The 27542-nt window shown below is 35.3% G+C and overlaps 1 protein-coding gene across 6 annotated transcripts in view; it reads left to right on the top strand.

Annotated features, from left to right (window-relative positions):
* Positions 1-27542, top strand: part of LOC116463489 (glutamate receptor 2) — a 133811-nt gene that overhangs the window by 19504 nt on the left and 86765 nt on the right. The gene's annotated exons all lie outside the window — the stretch shown is intronic.

Genomic DNA, 27542 nt, shown 5'->3' with positions numbered 1-27542 from the left:
GTGTGTGTATAATATTTTAATGAAATCCCTGATTGATAGCCTTTTTCCACGTTGGGAAAAGGCATAAATGCCTTCACGATATCCCTAATATTTTTCATCTTACTAAGTATTTCTATTCCTCAGAATACATTCAATTTTTCTTCAATATCAATTGTGTTCTAATTTGGAGCAATTAATCTAGGTTTAAATTACATTTTTTCCACAAAAATTTTTGAAATATCTTGGAGTTTCTCATTTTATTGTTTTCCTTGCACTGTGAACTTTATCTTACATTTTATTTATTTCCTTTTCTTCCTAATGTATCTCTTTCTCCACTTTATGCCTGGGGAGCACCCCATTGGAGTTTTCTGTGTTTCTGCAATTCGAAATCAATGTTCTCTAATCTTATTGCACTGCTGTCAACTGGGACCTTCTCTTCGTTTTTTTTTTTTATTTGAGGCTTGTTTTCTGAACCCTTCGATTTTAATTTCTTTCTTTTTATTCTGATTTTCTCTAGAGCACCTCCTTAAGTGACTTTTTAAGAACAGGTATTTTGGAGGTAAATTATCTGAGTTTTTGCATGTTTGCAATGGTTTTAATTCTCCTCTCATATATGATTGAAGGCTTTGATGGATACAGATTTCTAGGATGAAAATTACATTTCCTTAGAACTTGGAAGGAATGACCACCTTATTTTCTATCATCAGATGTTGTTTGAGATGCCTAATTCATGTTTTTTCTGCATTTATTGTTTGCTTTTTGGCAGATTTCAGGATCTTTATCATTAGTCTCCTAAAAATTCACAGTGATGTATCTAAACGGGAACTTTTAAAGTCCTTGCTGTTTAGGACTCAGTTTGAAAACAGATTCCCCCATGAAGACCTGAAAAATTATCAGGGATGAATACGTAGAGGACTTGCCTCTCTCCATTTCTTTTAGTTCTTTCTAGATAGCTGGTTAGTTGATTTTGCCCTTCTTGTATTTAGTGTAACATAGACAAAAAAGATCATACATCTTTTTTTTCTGATATTATAGCTTTAAACATTTTTACTAATGCAGTTAAAATAGATTACATAACATTCATCTGTTTGGCTGTATAGAACATCTATCTATTTCTGAGATTGCCTTGAGTGGTTCTATCTAAATAATGCTTACCCTCATATTTGCTTTATCCCCTCTTCCTCATTGTATGGCTATTAGAAAACACAGCTTTCATGGAATTTTGAAAACCATAGAGAATCATTGGAAGAAAAGATGCATGTTTCTAAGTGTTGATGAAAATGATACAAAAAGTAATAACTGAACGTTAGAATAAGGGAAAGAGATGAGCAGAACAACTTAAGCAATGGCATAAATAATAAGTTATTTGGTTTGTGTGTTCCACATTACCAATTCTTATTTCGTCTTTGTAGTCCTCTCGTATTTAATTATAAGTTGCTTTTCTTTTCTCTTTACAAGAGTCTGTAAAACCTTATATTCACAATTTTATCTTTGCCATCTTACTCTTTTGGTAGTCTTGTGTTGGCAGCATAGTTGATTGTTTTGTATCTTTTTATCTTCAGCATATGGTTTTGAATTTTAAATGTGAAGATCATGATAACTTTCATATCTAGAATTTCTTCTCTAAAAAGGCAGTCAGGTTAAGGCTTCACCTATGTTTTAGCAATACACTAGTAATGAACAGATAGATATTCAGTGGAAAAAAACTATTAAGTAATTGACATAAGAAACAGAGCCCTGGCGATTTCAGGATTTTATTGTTTATTGTCAACTTTTCTTATCTGTTACCTTGTTGATAATGGAGATGATTTGTTGCCTCGGAAAATAAAAGCACACTGAAACAATAACCATGTGAATAATATGTTTATGGTTGGGAGAAAGTACAGTTCACCAAGTAATATTTTTTGATGAAATTCAGGCAGATTGATTTTATGCTTTCTGATGATAGAGTTACTGATAAGATTACAAATCTCATATAGCCATTCAGAAAAGTTTACCACTTTTCCCCTGAAAAGAATCTATAGTTGATTTTCATTATTTACAGTAGTTATGTTCTAAAAATTATTCTCTAACACTGAATTAGCAAATACTGAACCATTGCTCTTAGGGGAAATTGAATTACGTTCCTGTGAGCCTCTCATTACATTTTCATCAACTGATCAATACATAACATTGTTTATGTTTACAAACATCTTATTTCATATATATTGTTTACAGACATCTTTCTTAATATATATAGATCCATTAACACTGAATTCATGGCCAACAGTACTATAAGTCAAGCCTGAAGGGAGCTAATCTAACACACCTATTTTCTCAGTAAAGCACATCACAGCCTTCTTATGCTTTAAAATGCCAGACAGCAATTCCTATCTGTGCTTGGGAACCACTTTAAACAGTGAAATTACTAACAAAAAGTGCAAAGATGCAAAATAAAAATGGAAATTAAATAGATTGCCAAAAGGACACTTGTTTACAGTATGAGAGCTGACACAAGAAGGCAGAGTATTGCCTTGTTCGATCTCAGCTGGAGATGTGAGCTGGGTAACTCAATTTTTCACTGCTCTGGAAATGTCCATGAATGACTGCAAAAGTGCTGCAAGTATTGATTTTGAGGTTACAAATAAATTTTAGAGAGTAGGCAAATTTGCGAATAATAAATCAATAAAAAATGAAGACGATTTCTATTTGATTTGAGCCAGTTTAGGCAAAACAGGTAGCTTTTTATTTATTTTAGAAATCTGATAGAGTTTAAAGGATTTCAACTTGCTCTGAAATGTTTATAATTACCTGTGATGAAAAAGCACCTTGAATTTGAAAGGATTTGGATCTGAATCTGACTTTAAACTCTGTGGAAGAAATTGAGGGGAAATGAACATGCTTATTCTCCCAAATTCAAATTCATGGTGGCACAGCTGAAGGACAAAGCATTTTCTTTTATTTTTCTTTTCTTGTAGTGAATGTCCCCTAAAAGAGAAAGATCTAAAGCACTGAAGGACATTAAACTCCTTTGAGGTGTCTAAGCAACAATTTTTGTGAATCCTGTTATCACAGGTTTTTTACACTTTTGTTTTGCTGTTCTTTTCACTGGGAAGGTTAGAGTGCTAACAAACAAAGAAAAGTGAGGATGTGTGCTGTATGTACCTGTGCATAATTGGCACAATATTTGGCTGTGAGTTGAGATGCACATAGGCTTTACATAGGCTTACCAGAATCTAGCTATCATTTTCTCTGCATGAAATATTGTCCTAAGCTCTGAGGGGACAGACATTAAGAAGACTAGAAAGGTGTACCCTCATGGAGCCTATGTTAGAACTGGTGAATGATAATAAACAAATAGAAAAAAAAAAAGCAGAAAAAAAAGATTATAGCTTGAGAAATGCACTTTAAAGGAAATCAGTAGGGAGCATGATGGAGGAACTAGATGAAGACAATATGTTAGGTAGGCTGAGTGATGCAGGGCTCTTATTTAAAGAGGTAAGACCTGAGCTGAGACTAGGAAGATGAGAACCAGCTGGACATATGAAGAGTTGGGGAAAGAGCATCCCTGGTAGAGGGAACTAAATACAAAGGGCCTGAATGAGAAAAACCTTGGTGTGATTACTCTCAGGAGAAAAGTATCTTTGCAACAGAGAGAGGGAGCAAAAGGGTGGGCAAAAACAAATAAACCAACAAAAGCTAGAGAGATCAGCAGGAGGCAAAGCACACAGCTCATAGTAAGCAGCATGAGTTTTGATTTAGGTGAATTGAAGATCTACATAATCTCAGACTGAAAGGTAAACAATAAGGCAGGAAAAAGATCTTAACCCCCTACCTCCTTAGCTTCATCAGAGCAAATGTCAGCAAAAATATGCAATGGGAAAAGCAAATAAGATTTCCATACTCACAAAATCATTTTGGGATGAGAAAATATATTTGTCTGATTGCATTTGGATTTTTCCTTTCTGTTTGGTTGGAAGCAATTTGTTCAGAGTGAACATTTCTCTAGAAATGTCTTCAGCAACAAAGAGTTTTTATTCTTACAGGGATGTAAGGTTTGTTGTGTTGTGGATTGTCCTATATAAAAGAGGCTACTGATGCTAGAGTTATTACTCAGAACCTTTAAAGTTTGTCTCTTACTTGGCACTGAAACTATTTTCCAAACAATAATCTGTTGGCTTTGACTTCCTACCTCTTCATTGTGAATGATATAAAAAAATCATGGATTGGTCTGGCCTCAGGGTCACCATTTCCCTCTTTGGCTCCTCAGGCTGAGTCAGAGTTGCTAGTTGTGAGGAGGAATGAGGCCTTTCTGTAGCTATGTCTTTGGTTACATGAATAGTTTTTACTCTGAAAGCCAGGGTGTAGAAAAATCTGAAATTTAATTTGCTCATCTTCTGATTGTCCTAATTGCCTTGGCCAGTTTTTTCACTGGATAAAAAAAAAAAATGCTACATAAAAAAAATTATAGCAGATTGTCATTTTCTAAAAATTTATATTTTTCTCAATTCATTTGTCCAATGGACAAAAATAGGCATCTACACACAGTAAATGAGGTGATTATTTTCAAACACAAGATGGTAGCAGGCTTAGAGAGTGAAATCAGGGCTTCGAGTATACCGGGCCCTTTAGGAAAGCTGTGATCTTCCTGTAATCTCCAACTCAACTATTGTTTCTATTTTCAGGTAATAATTTCAGGTGGCATCATATACTTTAGGGTTTGTTTCTGCTGCCAGGTTCAATCTATGTCCATGGAATGAACTCTACCTTGTTTGTGGAAACAAAATACACTCTGCTTTTCCTTTCTCTTTATTCTAGTGATAACAGACTTGGAGTTATATGTCGTTCAAAGAAATAGAGTCCAACTTATAAATAAGTCTCCTGAATCTTCTCCTATCTGCTTCATTAAGATACTTATGATTTCTAAGTGAATTAAGAACAAGTTTTTTTTTGGAAACTGTTAAAATCTAATAACTTTGGAAAAATGAAAGTTTAGGGGAGGCTTCCTTGTACTGCTAGAAGCATAAGTGAAATGAAATCCAACTATAATATATTAGGACTTCAAAGCCCCAGGATAGATGTCATGCTAAGTAGTAAAGGCAATAAATTATCAGTATTTGGGGGATGCTTTCTAGAAAGAAAGATTCCAAGACCTCTCTTGATAATCTTTATCACAAAATAACTCTTCTTGTCAAGGAGTTTTGCCTATGTCTGTCTGAATTTTATTCTCTGTAATTTAAACATCCTTTCATTTAGGCAACCCTCTGAGAAAGAGACAAAAAGTCTATGCTTCCTTAGCATGGCAGAACTTCATATATTTGACAGCAATAACTCAACCACTTATTTTCTATGTAAAGGAACTCAACCCTTAGGCTTCTCACAGAACACGAATGTTTTCTCTGGTTTATTTTTCTCATCATGTACAACCTCATTCCAATATTTTCTGATTAAAAAAACAAATTGAAACCTACATGGTGCAAGAGTAATAATTTCTAGTTAATTTTGTTGACAGTAGAGGTTTATAGTCAAGATAATCCATGCCACTTCATAGTGAATACATTCCAGTATTATGTTTAGTTTTAAAATAACTTCTTCATATTGATGACATACATTCAATATACAGTTTGTTTATTTCTTTGTTATTCCTGTGTTAGGAATTCTAACTCTGCTACTTATTGTTGCTATCTGATATTGGACAGGCTAGTTAATTTCTCTTGGCCTTAGTTACTTTGTTTGTGAAATTTGAATCACATGATATTGTCTCTATAAAAACATTTAATAACATACTTTATATATGGAAAGTGCTCAATAAATACAAGCTTTGATTCTCAGTACATCTTATGTCTTTATATGAACTACATGCAACTAACACATTTACTCACATGAAAAAATGTCTGTTAAACTTTATCCTGTTTTTAATACACAATTTTAATGATATAATTAGGTTACCTTTGGTTCAGTTTTATGCTTTCGTAGTAATAATACTGATTTCAAATATAGACTATCGACTGGATATCAAGTTCATTGAGATTGGTTTGCTTTTTACAAATTTAACTTTGGAATAATTCATGATTTACTCTTATAAACTGCGATGAGCTGCATATATCATGATGTACTCTGTAATATCATCTGTTGAAATAAAGGGGATATTTCCTATAGTTAATGTGCTATCATTTTGTAGTTTTGTAGAGATTTTCACTTCTTAGAGTTGATTTTTCTTCACACAAATATTGAATAGTTACTGTTTTTGGTTTTTGATCGTCACAGCTTCAAGTGTCTTAGGAAACATACTCACATACACCTGTATTAAATGTACTTGTTCATTTTTCATTTTCTGTCCATTTTCACTTTGGATTTCTATATTGTTATAAAACCAGTGGTAAAAATTGAAGACTATTTCCTTTTGCAGTGATATTTCATATGCTTTAACTCATTTTCTTTCACTAGTAAACAGGAACATGGTACTTGGCTGTTTATTTTATGTTTCCTCATTGAGATAAAGATGAAAGTCTTGGGACTAAAGATGAATAGTTGGGACTTCTCAGGTATGCTTCTGTTACATTGGCTGAACACATTGTGCTCTCCATAATTAGCAAGAACTTTACAGTGTATTCCCTGTGCCTGGCCTTATGCCAGGCTCTGTTAGGAAATAAAAATCAGACTCATCATCTCCCAACATATTGCAAAGATACTAGGAGAACAAAAAGACAAATTCACAACAGATTTGAAGATGGAATGCTGTATGCCCCTGAATATGTGTGGTACATGAATCCAGAAAGTGCAGGATCATTGTGATTGATGAAGCTGGGAGATCCTTGTATTTTGTGTAAATGTGGGAGTAGAAAAAAGAATTATGGTCATGACTTGTGACTCTTCAATTGGTAAGGTGCCCAGAAATGTACCTAGCATGTGGAAGGTGGTCAATGAAGGATGTGAGATAGGGTCCAAGGAATGTTATTTTTGAATGTGGGGCACATACATAATCACACAAGAGGACTTGTCACATTATTCCAGGACTGAGACCTGAGCCAGGAAGGTGAGCAGGTCACCTGGAGCAGTGGGCATGCTTGGCTCCTGGCTGGAGGGTTATTTCAGGGGAGGCAGTACACTTGGACTTTTTGTTAGCTCTGGGGAGAAAGCTGAGATCAGAGTTATCCAATGAATGTGGGAATGGTACAGCTCCGATTTAAAGGGAATTCCAGAGTTTCACACCAGAATGAGGCACAGGAAGGGACATGTGCAAGAAGTGGAGTTCAGGGAGGAGTTAGTGAGGCAGGTGCAGGCAGAAGGGGTGTCACCATGCAGACAGCATCAACATTTTTCTGGAAGAGACGCTTAAGGTTTGACTCTGGATTACAAGACAGATGCCTAATCTTCGCTCTTATTATCCTCACTGGGAAATCATTTGTTATTCTTTTGTCAAATATAACAACTATAAACTCTGCCTAGGTTGTAAAGTTCTCCCTTAACATTTTGTACTCTTGGGATAACTCTTTGGTATATATATATATATATATATCATATCATATATCATATTTATATATATATCAAAATTTATATTAGAATTTGATATCCAGTCGATAGTCTATATTTTTGAAGTCAGTATTATTACTACCTATGTGTAAAACTGAATCAGAGGTAACCTAATTATATAATTAAAATTGTATATTAAAAACAGATAAAGTTTAGCAGGCAGCATTTTTTCATTTGTGAGTAAATGTGTCAGTTGTATATAATTCATATAAAGACATAAGATGTATTCAGAATCAAAGCTTATATTTAAGTAATACATTAAAAATACAAAATATTAAATACAAAGCTTGTATTTAAATAATTAATATATTCCAAATACAAAAATTAGGCAAGTGTGGTGGCACATGCTTGTAATCTCAGCTACTCGGGAGGCTGAGGCAGGAGAATTGCTTGAACTCGGGAGGTGGAGGTTTCAGTGAGCCTATATATATATATATATACACATATATATATACACACATATATATGTATATACACACACATATATGTGTGTGTATATATATATATATATACCGACCACTGCAGAGAGTTCCTTTCTTTCACTATATATATAAAAATAAAATAATTCTTTTTTTATTTAAAAAAATGTGTTTTTTGAGACAGGGTCACTCTCTGTCACCCAGACTGGAGTGCAGTGGGATGATCTTGCCTCACTGTAACTTTAACCTCCTGGGATCAAGCAATCCTCCCACATCAGCCTCCTGAGTAGCTGGGCCTATAGGCGTGCAACATCACACCTGATTAATTTTGAAAATGTTTTGTAGAGATGAAGTCTCACTATGTTGCCCAGCCTGCTCCGGATCTCCTGGCCTCAAGTGATCCTCCTGCCTCAGCCTCCCAAAGTGCTGGGATTAAAGGCATGAGCCATCACGCCAAGCCCACAAATATTTTCAATAACTCAAATGTGCTAGACGCAGTGCTGAGGGATAAAACACAGCCACCAGGGAGTTTTCAATCTAAGAAGAAACTTTATGAACCTCCAGAGCCACTTGAAAGTCCTTGTGTACTTCATAATCTGAATATCTTAGAACTTTCCTCTGACTGTTCAAGAGTTTAGATACATCCTTCAGCCAAACTCACATTCTTATGCACTGTGAACCTTTTCTGGAGCATTCTAATCCTTACTACCAGAGTTTTTAGAACTTCCAAATTATTTTAGTCACAATGTGAAATTATAGACTCATCAAGGCCGAGAGATTTACTGATTATTTACTGAATGCTTTTGACATACAGAGGAATTAATTCCAGAAAGACCAGGTGATTTAGTCAAAGGTGACACAGTTATTTATAGAAAGAGTCTGGATTTGTACCTAGAATTTCTGACTCTTAAAATAATCATGTGCCTGGCAAAGTGCCTGGGATACAGAAAGTACTCACTGAATGATAGTAGTCTCGTTCCTCACTGGGTTACAATTTCTTTAAGAATGGCATTATGCTTAACACTTCCATTGTGTGTCCTGAAGAACCAGTGTAGGTCTGAGCCCATTGTAGATGCTAAGGATGTATTTACTATTAATGGTTAATACAAACCTCTTTCCCATTGTCTTCATGTTACAGAGGAACCAAAAATCTTGAAAGAGAACCACCATTTTAGTGGTAAGCCCAACTGTCATTGTGTCTTTCTTATAAGTAATATTTATGGTTTATGAGTCTTCCAATCAAACGATGGACATATGCTGGGACCATCTCTCTAGTAAAAGCAATTATATATTGTTTATATTTTAAAGAAGTGACTATCATGATCTGCAAATATTTTTAAAGCTACCATTATGCAGGCATTCCTTAAATTGGAATTAGTGGTTATGCATTAATGGGACTGCCAAGAATTGTTGCATTCTATAAATCAAAAGAAAATGGCTCCCTTTTTTGTTGATAGATATTTACAGACCCCAGCTTTAAGTTGAAGATACAAGTATAACTGCTTCAAGATTATATTCCTTGAGGAAAGATATTGCTTCATGGAAAGTAAGAGTAGAAACACAGAGCCCTATATATTAAAGTTTAACTTGATGAAAAATCTTATTTAATTGATAGCCATCTAAATTTAAGCAAATTATTATATCTTAGGAGACTAAAGCCATAGGAAAGAGAGTATTGGGCTGTTTTCTGTCTTATCATTGAGGCACAAGGAGGTTATAATTATGGCATCCTGGTGCTAAACATGGAGCAGGGTCAGTTTTCGCAGTTGAAGAAAAGAAGTTATAATAGTTGGTCCTTTTTTCTCACCTGGGCAATGCATGCATTACATAAATATCCAGAGTTTCTTTTCATTCGTTCTCAAATGGAGTCAAATGCAGATTCAAAGATATAAATGGGGCCACCTCCTTTTAAAGTTCACAAGATACAGATCTAATAGATGACAAAGGTGATAAATATATAGAAACACATAAACACATAAACTTCACTCCCAAGTTAAAACCCACAATTAAATCAAGAAGGCCCATTTGCTACTTGGTAAAAATAACAAATCAGGAAAAGGACATGATAATCTTGCTATATAATAAAAATCTTTCTCCACATCGTTTTACACAAAACACAACCTTCTCAACTTATTCCCAAAGTAAAAATCCTCCTCCATTCACATACTTCATGATCCCAGGGGACATTTATGATATTAGCACAGTTACTAGAAAGTATTAGAGAGGGTGCTTCCCATTCTCCAGCTATGCTTGCTTTTCCTCCTCTTGCTGTTGATGTTTCTGCCCTATTGCTCTGTTTTTCTCCTTTCACCTTTTTCTAGGGGTTGGGGAATGTGAAAGAGCATAACCCTGGAAACAGAAACAGAAATTTAATTACCTAAATTGCTTGGATTTGATGCATGATGGAGCCTATCAAAAAAGGTGTATACCTTCAAGTTTTTTATGAAAAATTTCGTTGTCATTTTAAATGAAGGAAGGCAATAATAACTTAAGGAGAGAGAGGGTCAGACTCACATCCTAGTACCAGGAGATGGAGAATTGTAGAAATGAGAGATGCCATGGAAAATGTCTCAGAAAGTATTTAAAATGCTTTCCCCACATCCTATTACATAAATACACTTTAACAAATATTTTCCTGACCGGGTGGCTTATTATAAGAAAAGCAGTGTAATACTAGTATCCTGGGAAGGGCAGAAAAAATAAAAAACAATGTGGATTCCCAACTGGCATTTTATTTTTTTAGAAAATGTCGTTCAGCCCATTCAGTAACTCATCTGTTCACTTAGAGAATAAAGGTTTTTCATTGGAGTCTGTACAGTTAAAATTTTCACTGAGGTGTTATTTTAGTCCTGTAGTACATTTTTCTCTTTATTAATTTTACTTCATTTTTGTTGGTAGTGACAGCTTGCTGATGTTCACTATTAATGTTGACATTATGAATAGATTGCAAAACCAATGAAGATGCATATCTTTCTAATAAAGAAGAACAAGCAGAGATGAATGTTCTTCCAATAACACTGTCAGTGGCAGAGACTACTACAATAAAATGTCTATTTTTAAGATTATTTGCCGCATGTCACTGCAGGGATGGACATTCAGTAGAAAATTCATTCATTCAGGCATTTTGAGAGTAATACAATTAGTAGTACCACTAGAGCAGAAGTCTTATAGACTAGTCTGGTAATTTTCAAAGTGTTGTGTGAGGTTGCCAGGCATTCTTGAGACCCTATACAGGGATCTATGAAATAACAATTATTTTCATAATATTAATAATATCAAGACATAGTTTGCCATTTCCACTTTGTTGCCTTTGCACCATTAGTAGAACCATTGGCATTAATCAGCTGTACTGAGTAGTCATCTTCATCCCTGGCACACACTCACAAAAAATCCCTCAAAACAAAACAAAACAATTTTGCCTAAGAATGTCTATCATAAAACAGTAAAAGTTGTAGATTTATTGAATCTCAACCCTTAAGTAGACATATTTTTGTGTTCTGTAAAACCAAATGAAGGGTATGCAGGAAGTTCTTAACTGTCACATGTAAGTCCACATGATCATATGGAACAAAAGCACTTGTGTGGTTGTGACTGTGAGCCGACTGGGCCACTTCTGTCATAGGCCATCCTTTTACTTGAAGAAACGACTGATGAACTAGGATTATTTGCATTTGGTTATTTGACCAACATTTATTTTTTAGAAGAATAAAGTAAGTCTGTCACTTTAAGGGAAACAATGGATAGTTTTTGTTGCCAGTTCTAAAATTCAAACTTTTAAGTTAAAAAGAGAATTTTGGAAAAATTGCATCTGCCATTGAGAGCTTGTCATTTTCCCAATAATTAAAGGCATCTCATATGAGGTGTGTGGTAATATTGAGGAAAATAATATTTTGATATTGTATAATGAAATACGGCAACATTTGGGTCATCTGCCTAATTCTGTGAACTGATATTTTCCAAATGATCAATGCATAATATTAGAGAATTAAGTGTGAGTAAATGATCCAGTCAAGCACAAGATAGACCAGCGGATTTTCAATGGAATAGAGTACAAAATGTTTATTTATATGGGTTTAGAAATCCACATTATAGATAACCATTAAGACACTATCATTTGCCAACTACTAGTGTGGTTTCAAAGAATAATATCCACAATTACCTGAAAAGGCTAACAAAATACTCTCTACATTTAAAATTACATATCTAGTTCAAGACAGATTTTTCTAATTTAAATCCAGCAAAGCAAAATATGAAAACCCAACTGTCTTTTTAAAAAAGAAAAAGAGATTTGCAGAAATAAAAGCGGTGTTACTATCCTAATTTTGGGGGGACCATGTAGTTATTTTTCACAAAATATGTTATTAATGTAAAATTGTGGTGTTTATTACTATTATTGTTTTTTAAATGAACTGATAAATATCTTAACCCCCCACCTTTTTGGTGTTTTTTGAGACAGGGTCTTGCTTTGTCACCCAGGCTGGAATGCAGTGGCATTATCTTTGCTCACTGCAACCTCTGCCTACTGGGCTCAAGCCATCCTCCCACTTCATCCTCCTGAGTAGCTGGGATCACAGGCACACACCACCACACCTAGCTAATTTTTGTATTTTTGGTAGAGACATGGTTTTGCCACGTTGCCAAGGCTAATCTCGAACTCCTGAGCTCAAGCAATCTACCCACCTTGGCCTCCCAAAGTGCTGGGATTACAGACATGAACCACTATGCCTGGCCCCTTTTTGTTTTAATTTAAAATACAGTAAGTGGGAACAAGTGTAACTCATGTATACAAAAACTCTTTGGGGTCCTTAATAATTTTTAAGGTTGTATAAGTATATTGATCTCAAACTGTTTGAGAACTGCTATCTTAATCTATGGAGATTTCCTACTGGTGGGGTTTCAAAAATTTAATTGAAAGCAGAATAGAATACGAGAACTTATAAAATTGGAACCTCAAAATTTTGTTGGATCAATTGCCACTACCAAAGTTTATTAAAATTATTATATATGGGAAAAATTGATTCTTTATAGAAATCAAAATGATTAATCTGTTCCTATTGCTGCTCCTGTTTCATATCCCACAAAATTGATACATTGAGAAAATTTCACTGGAAATTTTAACTAGTGCTGAGACAAGCTCATTAATGTTTGTTATTATTCTGTTTACCCCCACTTTCAGGTAGAACCAAAATTTATCTTATGCTACTCATGGAAATGGCAAAATAAACATTAGAGAAAAAGATTCTTGTAAAAGATTTGTCAAATACAAGTAACATAAATCTTTTTCGTCAAAGAGCAGACTTGTCAGAAATATTTTAAAGTAAAAGAGTAAAAGTACACGCACACACATACTTTTTTTTCCCCTAATGGCAGTCACGGGGTTAGACTAAAAATGAGAGACATTAATGCTCTTTTTTTTCTGTCTAGAAATCCAGAAATATATATGTATGATTATACTCTAAGAATAAAGAAAGTTTTTTAGTTGTTGGGGAGGGTGGGAGTTATATTAATCTACTAATGATTTGAGAACAATTAGATAATTATGTGGAAAAAATAACATAAGCTCTCTATTTTCTGTATGTACTATAAGAACATATAGAAGAATCTTTTTAAAGTCTAGGCCTAAACAGAGGTAATCTGTTAAAGGATATAACACAAAGAACATAAGCCATAAAGGAAACGGTTAGTAGATTTGATGACATAAAACTCAAAACCAATTTATGTCATAGAAGATAGAGTTAACCCATTTAAAAACTCAGTTTGGGAAAATGTTTCTGCTTCATGTAACTGATAAATTGTTAATATCCATAGTCTATAGTCCAGAAAGAGCCCCTGAAATCAATAAGAAAAAGGCAAACAACTCAATATAAAATGGTCAAAGGTCAAGAAATGCAATAATAATAAGAGATACAAATATCCAGCAAACATATTAAGAAACTGTCAAATTGATAATATTATATATATTGGAACTATCCTGTGTTGAGGGTGTGTGAAATAGGCAATGAACGGTCACCCAGAGTTGGAGAGGCTTTAACTTAATCAAATGTGTATATTTAACCTGGATGTTTTACTTCTACTTATTTGTTCTTGGGATATTCACTTATATGGTCAAAGATATAAGTAGAGCATACTCACTGTTTTTCAGTGATGAAAATTTGAATTTAACCTAACTGGTCACCAATCATGAATTAGTTAATTAAATGACAACCAATCAATTTGACATATTTCTGTACAGTTATGAAAATATAGTGCACATAGTTTTAAAACATTTGTATAAATTTAAGGGGCACAAGTACAGTATTGTTAGATAGATATATTAGGTAGTGTTGAAGTCTGGGCTTTTAGTGTAACCATCACCTGAATAGTGTACATTGTACCCAGTAGGTAATTTCTCATCCCTACCACCTTCTCTTACCCAGTCTCCCCATCTATCATTCCACACTCTATGGCCATGTTGTTTAGCTCCCACTTATAAATAAGGTCATGTGGTATTTGACTTTCTGTTTCTGAGTTGTTTCACTTAAAATAATGGCCTGCAGTTCCATCCATGTTGCTATGGTTGAATACACACACACCCACCATATTGTCTTCATCCAATCATCCACTGATGGACATTTACGTTTATTTCATATCTTTGCTTTTGTGAACAGTGATGTGATAAAAATACGAGGGCAGGTATCTTTTTAATATAATAATTTATTTTCCTTTCGGTATATACCCAGTAGTGGGATTGCTGGTTAAAATCCTAGTTCTATTTTTAGTTATTTGAGAAATCGCCATACTGTTTTCCATAGGGGTTTTACTAGTTTATATTCTTACCAACAGTGTAGAAGCATTCCCTTTTCTCTGCATCCTCACCAACATCTGTTGTTTTTTGTCTTTTTAATAATAGCCATTCTGACTGGTGTAAGATGATATCTCATGGGACTTAATTAAACTAAAAAGCTTCTACCCAGCAAAAGAAATAATCAACAAAGTGAACGGACAACCTGCAGAATGGGAGAAAATATTTGCAAACTATGCATCCAGCAGGGGTGTGATATCTTGAATTTACAAGGGACTCAAACAACTGAACAGCCATAACAAAACCAAATAAACGACCATAACATAAAAACCAAATAACCCTATAAAAAGTGGGCAAAGGATATGAATTGTCTTTCGTCAAAATAATACATACCAGTGGCCAACAAGCATATGAAAAAATGCTTAACATTGCTAAGCATCAGATAAATGCAAAATAAAACTTCAATGAGGTATCATTCGTACACATAGTTTTATATACAGTGAGACAGAAAAATTTTATCATGTTAAGTATAAAAATTCTTGATTTTTAAAATAAAGTACTGTGTATATGTGTGTGTAATACATATCTATAGGTACCAATAAAATGTCTTCCGAAGATAGAGCAAACTATTGAGAGCTGCTTTACATCAAATTGTAATATTATATATTACATATATATGTGTAATATATTATATATAATATTATATATATTACATATATGTGTTTGTGATACAGTTATGAGAGGTTTCCACTCTCACTGTTTTATGTGTTTTCCTTCTTTATTTTTTAACAATGAGCATGTATTCATGGTAAACATAATTAGATTACAATCTTATCCTTACCACACACATAACTTGAATCGGCTCATTAAATATTAATTGAAGTGAATTTTTCCAGTGAAATTAAAATAATGCAACAGCTCAAAATATGGATACAACTTAAATTATGATCTTAGATAGAAATCAATTCTGAAATTATGATCACACAGAACCATTTGTGTTCTAGGGAGCAAGCCTTCTGTCAACTCTTTCCTCCTTTTAAAAGAATTAATTTCTTATTGAGGAATTGGCCACTGCATGTAGTCCGCACGTCCACGTTCTCCCTATAATATGATACTTAATTAATCTGTAACTGAAACTAGGGAAATTACAATAACTTTTTTTCTGCCATCATGACTTGATATCTAGAAAGTAGGTGACATCTGGATATCTAGAAGGACTTGATATCTAGAAGGATGAACTCTAAGATGTGTAGAAAGGGACATGATTTTGTAATGAGGAGAGCCAAATTTGGATTCTGCTTTGTTAATTGCTTGATTTATTTGCAGTACCATCATCTGTAAAATAGGATTAAATTATAGGTCATTGTGAGTGTTGAGGTATTTGGAAAGCATTATTTTTTGAAGTAGAGTTTTTAAAATAAAAAACCTTATTCTAGCTTTAGTAGGAAGCATTAAAAAGCTAATCAAAGTTGGAAGAAATCAATTATACTTTCAAAATAACCCAAGTGAAACCAAGACAAGAAACTGTCAGATAAAAACAAGTATCAGGTAAATGCCAGATAAACATAGAGGTTAACGTTCCTAGTGTGGCCTTCGAGAAAGCTGGGATGGAAACTATCACTTTTTTATCCCAAGCCCTGTGACTTTTTACTGTGTGCTGTGCCACTTTCAGATACATCATGCAGTTTCTTCTTTCCAATGTTTAATCACCCTCTGAGGTTGTGATTTGTTCATGGGATTTATTTTGCTCTTTCACACCATCGAAGGGAGATTTTATCTTTATTGTTTTGGAGCCTGAAAAAGTGAATGTGTTTTAAAAATACAGGTCTAACTGCTTACAAAGATCAATGAACCTTTGACTACTTTCTCTAAATATTATTCATAATAGATGATTGCATTGTCTTCTCAACTGAAATGCAAGAAATAACAATGTAAAGAAAAATTTCTGAAAATCTGCAGGATTGATTTCAAAAGTATCATTCATCACAGCACTTCAGCTTCACTTGTGAGACCAGAATATAATTTTCTTTTGATCTTTTAATCTATTTATAAAGATAATTTACTTTATTAAAAGAATTTTTATGGCAACCAACTAAATTTTCTACTACAAATAATTTTATCCAGCACAATTGAAGACTATGAAAATCTAAATGTTATAGAATCTTGCTAACTAAGCCTCAGTATTACTGATTCTTTTAAAAAATGTTAGAGTTCCTGTTGTGGGAAGTCAGGGACCCTGAATGGAGAGACTGGCTGAAGCCATGGCAGAAGAACATAAATTGTGAAGATTTCATGGACATTTATTAATTTCCCAAATTAATATTTTTATAATTTTTTACACCTGTCTTTACTGCAATCTCTAAATGTAAATTGTGAAGATTTTGTGGACATTTATCACTTCCCCAATCAATATTCTTGTAATTTCCTATGCCTGTCTTTACTTTAATCTCTTAATCCTGTCCTAAGCTGAGGATGTACGTCACCTCAGGACCCTGTGATGATTGCGTTAACTACACAAATTGTTTAAACAATATGAAATCTGGGCACCTTGGAAAAAGAACAGGATAACAGCGATGTTCAGGGAACAAGGGAGATAACCATTAGGTCTGGCTGCCTGAGAGCAGGGCGGAACAGAGCCATATTTCTCTTCTTTCAAAAGCAAATAGGAGAAATATTGCTGAATTCTTTTTCTCAGCAAGGAACATCCCTGAGAAAGAGTGCATTCCTAGGGGGCGGTCTCTAAAATGGCCACTCTGGGGATGTCTGTCTTTTACAGTTGAAGATAAGGGATGAAATAAGCCCTGGTCTTCCATAGCGCTCCCAGGCCTATTAGGACGAGGAAATTCCTGCCTAATAAATTTTGGTCAGACCGGTTGTCTGCTCTCAAATCCTGTCTCCTGATAAGATGTTATCAATGACAATGCGTGCCCGAAACTTCATTAGCAATTTTTATTTCGCCCTGGTCCTGTGATCTCACCCTGCCTCCACTTGCCTTGTGATATTTTATTACCTTGTGAAGCATGTGACCTCTGTGACCCACACCCTATTAGTACACTCCATCCTCTTTTGAAAATCACTAATAAAAACTTGCTGGTTTTGAGGCTTCTGGGGCATCACAGAACCTGCCGACATGTGATGTCTCCCCCCGACACCCAGCTTTAAAATTTCTCTTTTTTCTACTCTTTCCCTTTATTTCTCAGACCAGCCGACACTTAGGGAAAATAGAAAAGGACCCACATTGAATTATCGGGGGCAGGTTCCCCCGATAAGTTCCAATGGTTACAAGGCAGAAAGAAACAGAAAAAAATTGTAGAAGATAAAGGAAGGGGACACCCAGTTGTGGTGGCTCACGCCTATAATCCCAGCACTTTGGGAGGCCAAGACAGGATGATTGCTTGAGTCCAGGAGTTTGAGACCAGCCTGGGTAATATAGCGAGAAACCATCTCTACAAAAATATAAAAAATAAAACATATGTAGACGTGGTGGTGTGCACCCATGGTCCCACCTACTAAGGAGGCTGAAATGAGAGGACTGCTTGAGCCCAGGAGGTTGAGACTGCAGTATGCCATGCTTGAGCCACTGCACTCCAGCCTGTCTCAAAAATATAAATAAAGTGAAGAGGAAGAGAAAATGTCTTTGGCCTACCTTCACTAGAATTTACAAATTATGGAGCTTCAAAATATGCTCCAGCATACTGGGACTGGGGAGACGTCTGCTATTGTAGTGAAGCTCCCTCAAACAAATCATTTTGCTTGTTTGCATGTTACTTTCTTTAGCTATGAAAGTAGTTAAAGCTACCCTACAGCTCTGTCATGCTGTCCAGGCAATTCAAGCTCCCTTACTGCTCTGTAATCCTGTAGAGAGCTTATTTCACAGGCCATTTTATGTTCACAGATGATATAAACTTTAGGGTACATTCATCCTGTGTCCTGGAAGAAGAACAAAACACGAATAATTTAAAAGAGGAGCAAGAACATAATATGATTCTGTTTTCTCTTCTCTTTACTTTCATTCTACATAATCCTTCCTATCCATTTTGTTTACTACCAAGTCTTCCACAGCTGTTCCTATTTGAAAGTACTGAATATAGATAATGAACTCTAACTTGTCCTCCACACTTGCATTTCCAATTGTCACTTAGACTTGATTAGAATTTAATATAATTTTTAAAATTCCTTATAACTCACTGCCAGGTAACACCATTAAATCTGTACTTTCTTTTATGATACTTAACTAGATTAGAATTGTATTTGATTACAGGTATTTTTTATGCCTCCTCCTTGCTCACACATTCTTCTTTTTTACTTGCACAATTCTGTCAGTTCAATCTCCAAATTAGATTTCTTCTCATTCCTACTCCTACTGGTGTGGTCAAAAGTCTATGTCATAACAGAGGTCATTGTCCTTTTTTCTAGTCTTTCTTCCTTATAATTTGTTCTACACATTTTATTTATTTTTCTAACATACATATTTGATCATGTTCTACTCCTTTTGAAAGAGATCTGTGACTTTCCATTGCAGAGAAGCTAAATATAATCTCAGTTGAGACTTGTCCAGGTCTTTACTTCCTGGCCTTGTCGTTCATTCTATCTCTCCCAGACATTCTGTATTTTATTTGTATCAGATTATGTACCATTTCTTGAATTCATACTGTTAATTACAATAAAAATGGATCCCATATAACCATGGCTTAATCAATATAAAGCTTTAATTCTGTGCCACATAGCAACCTGGATATAGATGGTCAAGGGCTTACCTGATGGATATTTCATGCTATTATTTAGGAAACCAGATTCTGCCATCTGAAGCACTTTGTCCCTTTCAGCATGATCAATGGTGACTTAGCACCATGTCCCCAATCCTAGCACCATGAACAAGGAAGTGAAGAAAAAGGTCACTCCCCCTGCCTTTAAAACATATCCTGGAATTTCCATATATCACTTTCTCTCACATGTCTTTGGCTACAATTTAGTAATCTGGCCACATCTAGATGCATAAAAGGCTAGAATATGTCATCTTTATAATAATCAAATATATGCCCAGTTTCAATTGCTATCACTTTGGAAAAAAAGGGAAAACTAGATATTGAGGGATAATAGGAGCCTTTGCTACATTCATGATCTTGTTATTGTGATTGTTGGTGGTCTCCTCTTTTTCCTCCTTCATTTCCTCCTCTTCCTCCTCTTTCTTCCCTCTTTTTCTCCCTTTTTCTCCCTTTCTCTCTTTCTCCTCTACCTCACCTCATTCCTGCTTCTTTTCTTCTTAGCTCCCTCACTTACCATTTTCTCTACTGATTTGGCCTTTCATTTAGATTTGCCTTATTGTTAAAACTCTTATTCATTGTTCAGGGCAAAGTCAAAATAATACTTTCTAAGACTTTTCAAGATATTACATGTATTAGTCCATTCTCATGCTGCTCTAAAGACATGCCTGAGACTGGGTATTTATAAAGGGAAGAGGTTTAATGGACTCAGAGTTCCATATGGCTGGGGAGGCCTCACAATCATGGCAAAGGTGAAGGAGGAGCAAAGGCACATCTTACATGGCGGCAGGCAAGAGAGTTTGTGCAGGGGAGCTTCTAAATAAAGTTGACACATAATTTTATATATCAACATTTAACATATATTTTTTAAATCTTTGTATTCAGAATATGAGTATGCTCTAAATCTTATTTATTTTAACTTTGCATTCAAAATGTGGGTATGCACTAAATGTTATTCCTATTTTGGTCTCTATAATATTTGTCTATGTTGCCTTGTGTATATTAAAATTTGAAAAGGATGTATTTGGGCATCTAATATGTTTTAAGTACTATTTTTTAAATTTCATTTTATCCTATCAGCAAACAACACCAATCAAACAAACTAAAAATAACAAGACTCAGAAATTAAGTAACTTGACTAAAATTATTTAGCTAAGAAATTGCAGAGAAATAATCTAATTCACTGAATGACAAACTTGTCACATAAGCCAGTTTGCTGAAAGACAATATGTGGAAATTAGATTAGCTAAATTATTAAGGATTAAAAAATACTTCCTCCACCTTCATGATGTTTCTTTTGCTTTGTATTTGTTAGTTCAGCTCAGTTGCATATTATCTTTGGGTATTTACATTGTTCTGGTGTTTAGTATTTATTTTGAAAATATGTGTCTTTTCTGTCAAAGCAGCGTATAATATTGTCTCTTTTGCCCTCCTATACCCTACTCTCCCTGCCATCTTCCTGATTTTGCCTTCAAATCAGTTCCTGCATCAGTCTGTGGAAGACCTAGGATTTTATAGGAGTTCAAAAATTATTTTGTTCTTTCCATTATACCATGTGCTTCACTGGTTATATGCTCAAAAGTTTTGATGAATTAAAACCCCTGCTACCCTCTTGCTGGGAAATATAATGTCCTCTTTATCCATATTGGATAATGGTCCTTTAATTACTTGTTAATTTTTTAATGACCAAAGTTGTCTTTAATTTTTTAATGACCAAAATTGTCTTCTATATTTTGGTCCTATTTTGGTGGCCAGTGTAAGTATCAAAATTGCATGATTGAAACTGTTTCATTAGGGAACTTCATTTGTAATCTTCATAAATAAGGAGACTTAATAAGCTTATCATCTAAATTTTCATATGGAAGTTTGGTGAATACACCTACTTTGCATTTTGGGGAGTCAAGCATTAGGCTACTCTTTATCATACCTTGATCTCTTTCTGCATCCCTGTCCTTCTCAAATAATGGTAACTTTTTTTTGCTAGATGGGCTCTAACTTCAAACTCAAGTCCATAGAAGTTATTGGGCCAATCTTAATAAAGAAAAATCAGGAAGAAGATTGTTACTTTCCACCAAACCAGTTATGAACTCCCAACAAATTGTCCTGGCAATCACCTCTTAGACTTAGAGGGCATCAGGAATGAATTTTGAATGCCCATATGGCTTCTGAGCTATAGTCTAGCTTTCCTCTAAGCCTTGCCCCCAATTTCAACCCAGTTTACATGCCTAGAATCTATTCTGACCACTATTTAATTGATTACCTTTTGTGTTGCATCCAAACAAATCTCTTGGTATATATTTATCTTTCATTAACAGAGACACACTATACTCTTTTTTAGCTCAATTTCCCTCTCTGTCTCTCTCATTAACCCCTAAAGAAAGGGGCAGAATAAGAGCAAAGTACAGAAGTCACCATAAAAACTTCTTAGGGAAAACGCTTTGCTTCTATTTTCCATGTATATTAATACCTCCAAAATGATTTATTACTGATCAAAGTTGTATACGTGGGACAAGAAAAAGGAACACAAAACCAAGTCCCTAATTACAACCAAGTTATACCTTTATAAAAAGACAGAGTGTAAACTGTTAATTATTTAGCCCAGAGTAGTTAACACATGCTTACTAAAAATATGGCTTTTCTGGTTGACATTTAAATTTGTCAAGGTAAGCAATGAATAGCAGGATTTCTGCAAACCAGGCCACAATCTTACACAGTTATTTCCTTTGAGTGGAGAATCAGAAAATATATTAAGGTCTTCAATTTAAAGTGGTTGATATTATACTCTTGTTTTTTCCAAGGCATTCTCTTTCCTTCTTTTTTATTCCTGTTTTATTTTCTCATTCCCTGGTGAATACTCAAAGCAATAAGCAGACACTAATAGATTACTCTGAGATGACTGTTTTATATTTGTCTTCCTGAAATTATAAATATTAATACTGTTTTAAATAAAAATAACTTTTGGTTGTATTCATTTGAAGATTTTTCTTCTCTGTAGTGGCTCAGGATTTTTTTTTATTATTATACTTTAGGTTTTAGGGTACATGTGCACAATGTGCAGGTTTGTTACATATGTATCCATGTGCCATGTTGGTTTGCTGCACCCATTAACTCGTCACGATTCCTCAGGGATCTAGAACTAGAAATACCATTTGACCCAGCCATCCCATTACTGGGTATATACCCAAAGGACTATAAATCATGCTGCTATAAAGACACATGCACACGTATGTTTATTGCAGCACTATTCACAATAGCAAAGACGTGGCTCAGGATTTTAAAAGTGGTTTAAAAACAGTATACCAAAAATTCCACCTAAACATTCTTGTTGCTGTTTAAAGAACGCAGAGCTCATGTATTATAATTCTATTCTATTTTATTGGAATTAATTCAGAAAATATGGTCAACCAGGTGGGATCAAAGGGTTTTGCTACTTCTGAAGATTTTAGCATATAAATGCATCACAACAGATGGTTAAAGGATCCTTTACAGGTGTGACAGCTTCTGTATCCCGTTGCCCTAAATCAATTTAATAGTGTGTTGAGTTAGCTGCCTTGGTAGACATTTAGCTGTTTAAAAAATATCTACACAGTATATAGTCAATGAGAATCTTATTATAATTGCAATGAATTCAATAGTTTTGTCCAATGAGGAGTCAGGAAGATGAAGTTCTCTTCCCCAAGGGAGAGTCAAGATCATAGATGCTGATCTTTCTGGTGGCGATTTACACTCAAAAATCCTTGAATTATTACAATTAACTTTATTTGTCTTTTCTACTATTTCTCTATCTTTACCTTTCCTCATTTTTGAACTTTACTCTTAGTTATAAAAAATTTAAATATTACCTATTTTTTCAGTGGTAAAATATATTAGTAAAGGAAGATAGAAGAATCTAAATGGTCCCAAATGAAAATATGTGAATAAAGTACCATAAATTCCACAACCACTTCAGCAAATGTATCATGTATTAAACTTTGAAACTGCATGCAGGTTTATGAGTTCACCACATTGATTGGGTAACGTATTGGCTTTTCTATTGCTGCCATAACAAATTACTACAGACTGTGATTTATAACAATACAAATCATTATTTTACAGTTCTGGAGGTTAGAAGTGTGAAATTAGTCTCAGTGGGCTAAAATCGAGGTGTCAGCAGGGCTGCTTTTCTTCCTGGAGTCTCTAGGGGATAATTTATTTCCTTGCCTTGTCCAACTTCTAGGGGCCATTTGCATGCCTTGGCTCATGGCCTCCTTCCATCTCCAAATCCTGCAATGGAAGGCCTGGTCTTTCTTGCATTGTGTCTCTCTGGTACTCTCCTTCTTTTAAATTCCCCTTTCACTTACAAGAACCCTTAGAATTACAGTGGGGCCATTTGATTAACCCAGGATAATTGCCCCATCTCAAACTCAGCTCATTAGTAGCTTTAATTCTAACTGCAATCTTCATTTCATTTGACATATAACCTAGCATATTCACGGGTTTTGGGAATTAGGACATGGGGGACCATTTATTCTACCCACCACAGATGATTGTAACATAATAAAAGAAAAGGAAATAAGAAGGTGGAAAAGAAAAAAGGTCAATCAGGAAAGCAGGTTGCTAGTCCCATCTCTGCAGCTAGCTAGCAAGGTGAACTAAGAAGAGCTATTCACTTTCTCTGCTTCACAGTTAATCATTTTAATAAATAAATAATAACAACTAACATTCTCTGGGAGCCTTTAGCCATTTGTTCATAAATACACACACGCTCTCTCTCACTCACACACGCATACTATAATCTCATTTAATCCTCAAAATCCTCTACTTCTCAGATAATTAAACTGAGACACAGAGAGTTTTTACAACATTTCCTGATCAGTCAGCAATAAATACAGGAGGCATAATTTAAACCATGAAGTGTTGTCTAAAAGCTCAGCATCTTTTATTATTAGGTTATACTGCCCTTGTTGAGATAGGATATTCATAATTTATCTTTTCATTTATCTATTAGTAATATCTATCAATAAATATTAATTGGGCACCTACTGTAAACCAGTAACTCTGGTAAGCATTGGAAATACGATGGTGAACAAGCAAAACATAGTTTCTGTCTCTGTGAGTTGAAACACAGACACGATGGAATATAAACATTTGTTCCTGTAGTCTTCTCTTACGTAACAAACCAGCCCAAAACTTAATAGCTTAAAACAATTATTTAATTACCTCCCATGAATCTGTAGGTTTACAGGTATCAGCTGGGCAGTTTTGCCATGTGTAAATTCAGCTGGGCTTCATGCAGTAGGAAAATCTAAGATAGTTCACTGTCATGGCTGGCAGTTGCAGGCTGTAAGCTGTAAGCTTGCCATGTGACTTGGGTTTCTAATTGCATGATGACTGCATTCTAAAGAGTGTCCCAGAGATGAATAAATGTTCTAAGACAGAAAGCATATGCTGCCAGTCTTCTTAAAGACTAGGCCAGGGGCTTAGGTAAGGTCACTTCCGCTGCATTCTATTGGCTAAGCCTCCTTAGAGTGAGTTCATATGCAAGAGGAGAAGAAATATATTTCAATCTTAATAGAGCTGTGACCAAGAAGCTGTAGCCAACTTTATTCTGCCACAGCCAGAATATGGAAAGCAGATGGGAGACCTTTATGAGATGAAGCTGGGAGAGGAAATCAGTGGCTAAATCTAGCAAGGCCTCATAGCAATTTTAGAATCAAAAATGACAACAATAGAAAGACTTTGGATAGTTTTAAGCAGCATATTTAAGCATAATTCAGAAATAAATTATAGATAAGATCACTTTGGAGAAAAAAGTGAAATCCCAGGATAGAAACAATGGTGACTTAGACTAGAAATGTAGGTAGGGATGAAGGGAAGTCATATCTGAATATTGTTCAGAAGGCATATTTGAGAAGCCATGGTGACTGCCGCATGCAGAAGTTGAGGTAGCAGAAAGCAAGGATGTTCCTTCTGTCTTGATAAGTTAGACTGTTATTTATTGAATTAGTTCTCAATGGAAGAGAGAAAGGTTCTGAAGGGAAAATGATGAGTTCAGTTTTAGAGCTATTTATTGAACTTAAGAGGCTCATAAAACATCCAATAAAAGTTGTCTAAAAGATAATCAAATGTATGGTCTGGGATTCAGGAGTAAGATCTGGGTTGGAGATGGAGATCTGATTATTTTCTGCATTGCATAACTGAAACTATGATTGTGGATGACAGTACCTAAAGTGAGAATGTGGTTTAGAAAGAAAAGTATGCTTAGGGCAGAATTCTGAGGAAACCAACAGTTAATGGTCAACAGAGTAGGTGAAAATCAAAGGTAACTGAGAAAGAGCATCCAGGAAAGTAGGAAAACAATGCTTAAAGTGAAAGGGGCCGGGCGGAGACCAAACTACACCGGTCGGGGTCAAGAGATCTTTATTGGAGGTATCGAGCGTAGAAGGAAGAGAAGAGAGAGAGGGCTGCTGGTGTGCTGGGTTTTATATCCCTTGGGCCTACGTGGATTCGGCTAGGGGCAGGCCCAAGGGAAGGCGGGAGATGCTTCTTTCTGATTGGCCCTCCTTTGGCGGGTTCAGACAGTGCCCGGTCAAGGAGGGGAGAAGAACCCAGAACCGGCCCCATCTTAAGGTACGGCGCCATTTTAAGGTACCCCATGTTACCTAACATAAAGAGTGTGGTGTCGTGGGAGGCAAGTAAAAGCAGTTTCCAGTAGGTTATGGGGATCTCTGTGGAATGCTGCTGAGAGGTGAGTTTGTTAGCTAGAGAAACAAAAGTCCCTGGAGACCTTGGCAGATGAATTTGGTAGAGTGAATTTGGTAGGCCTGTTGCAGTGAGCTAATGAATGATGGAAAGTGAGCAAATGGAGATCAGGTGTGGGCCATGGACTTCTCTGGAGATGTTTGGCTGTGGAGAGAAGAGAGTAGAGAATGAAATGTTCAGCAAGGTTGTTCTATCTTTTGAGAGACTTGAACAAGAGAAGGAATCAGTTAAAACATAAAGGAAATGGCCAGATGCAGTGGCTCATGCCTGTAATCCCAGAACTTTGAAGTTGGCGGATTGCTTGAGGCCAGGAGTTCGAGATGAGTCTGGGCAGCAGAGTGAGACTCTGTCTCTATAAAAATATTTAAAAATTAGCTGAGTGTGGTGGTGTGTGCCTGTAGGTTCAGCTACTCGAGTAGGCTCAGCTATTTGAGAGACACAGGCAGAAGGATCACTTGAGCCCAGGATTTCGAGGTTACAGTGAACTGTGATTGTGTCACTGCACTCAAACCTGAGCAATTAAAAAAAAAAGAAAAAAAGAAAGAAAGGAAATGTTGAGAATCTAGGAAAAAAAGGATGCTAGCTTTGTGTTAAAAAAATGTTGGGCTGGGCATGGTGGCTCATGCCAGTAATCCCAGCACTTTGGGAGGCCGAGGCAGGCAGATCACGAGGTTAGGAGTTTGAGACCAGCCTGGCCAGTATGGTGGAACCTCGTCTCTACTAAAAATACAAAAATTAGCCAGGCATGGTGGCGCATGCCTGTAGTCCCAGCTACTCGGGAGGCTGAGGTTACAGTGAGCTGAGATCACACCACTGCACTCCAGCCTGGGTGACAGAGTGAGACTCCATCTCCAAAAAATAAAAAATAAAAAATAAAAAACTTTGAATCTTTAATGTGGGAGGGATATGAAAAGCAAAATTGCTAAATACTGTAAGGAGTTTCTGCTAACATTTTTGTTATTAAAGACCTGTCATCCTGCTGCTGTTATTGATACTTTTCTAGTTAACATTAAACATTTTGCCTGTATGTTAAAATTTAAAAATATGACCATGTCTGTGACTTGGCATGTATGTGAGTGGTTAGTTTATTGTTGTTGTTTGTTTGTTTTTTCTTGGAACTTTTGAATTTAGAAATGGCATACTGTATTTGTCCTTGGGAATTTTTTGCACTGTCACTTGTAAGAATAGAGACTATGGAATAAGAAATTTTTAACATTAGGAGCACTTTTTTTGAATTCTTCTTGACATGGCTGAGTAACAAGTTTCTGGATTTCTTTGAAATTTTAGGACTGAAATTGAAACAATCTCAACTCTTGAATTTTTTATGTAATGCATTTAAAGGAACTC

Source organism: Hylobates moloch, unplaced genomic scaffold, assembly GCF_009828535.3.
Source record: "Hylobates moloch isolate HMO894 unplaced genomic scaffold, HMol_V3 SCAFFOLD_38, whole genome shotgun sequence".
NCBI lineage: Eukaryota > Metazoa > Chordata > Mammalia > Primates > Hylobatidae > Hylobates > Hylobates moloch.
The sequence above is the reverse complement of the archived record's forward strand: the minus strand, read 5'-3'. Positions and strand labels throughout refer to the sequence as shown.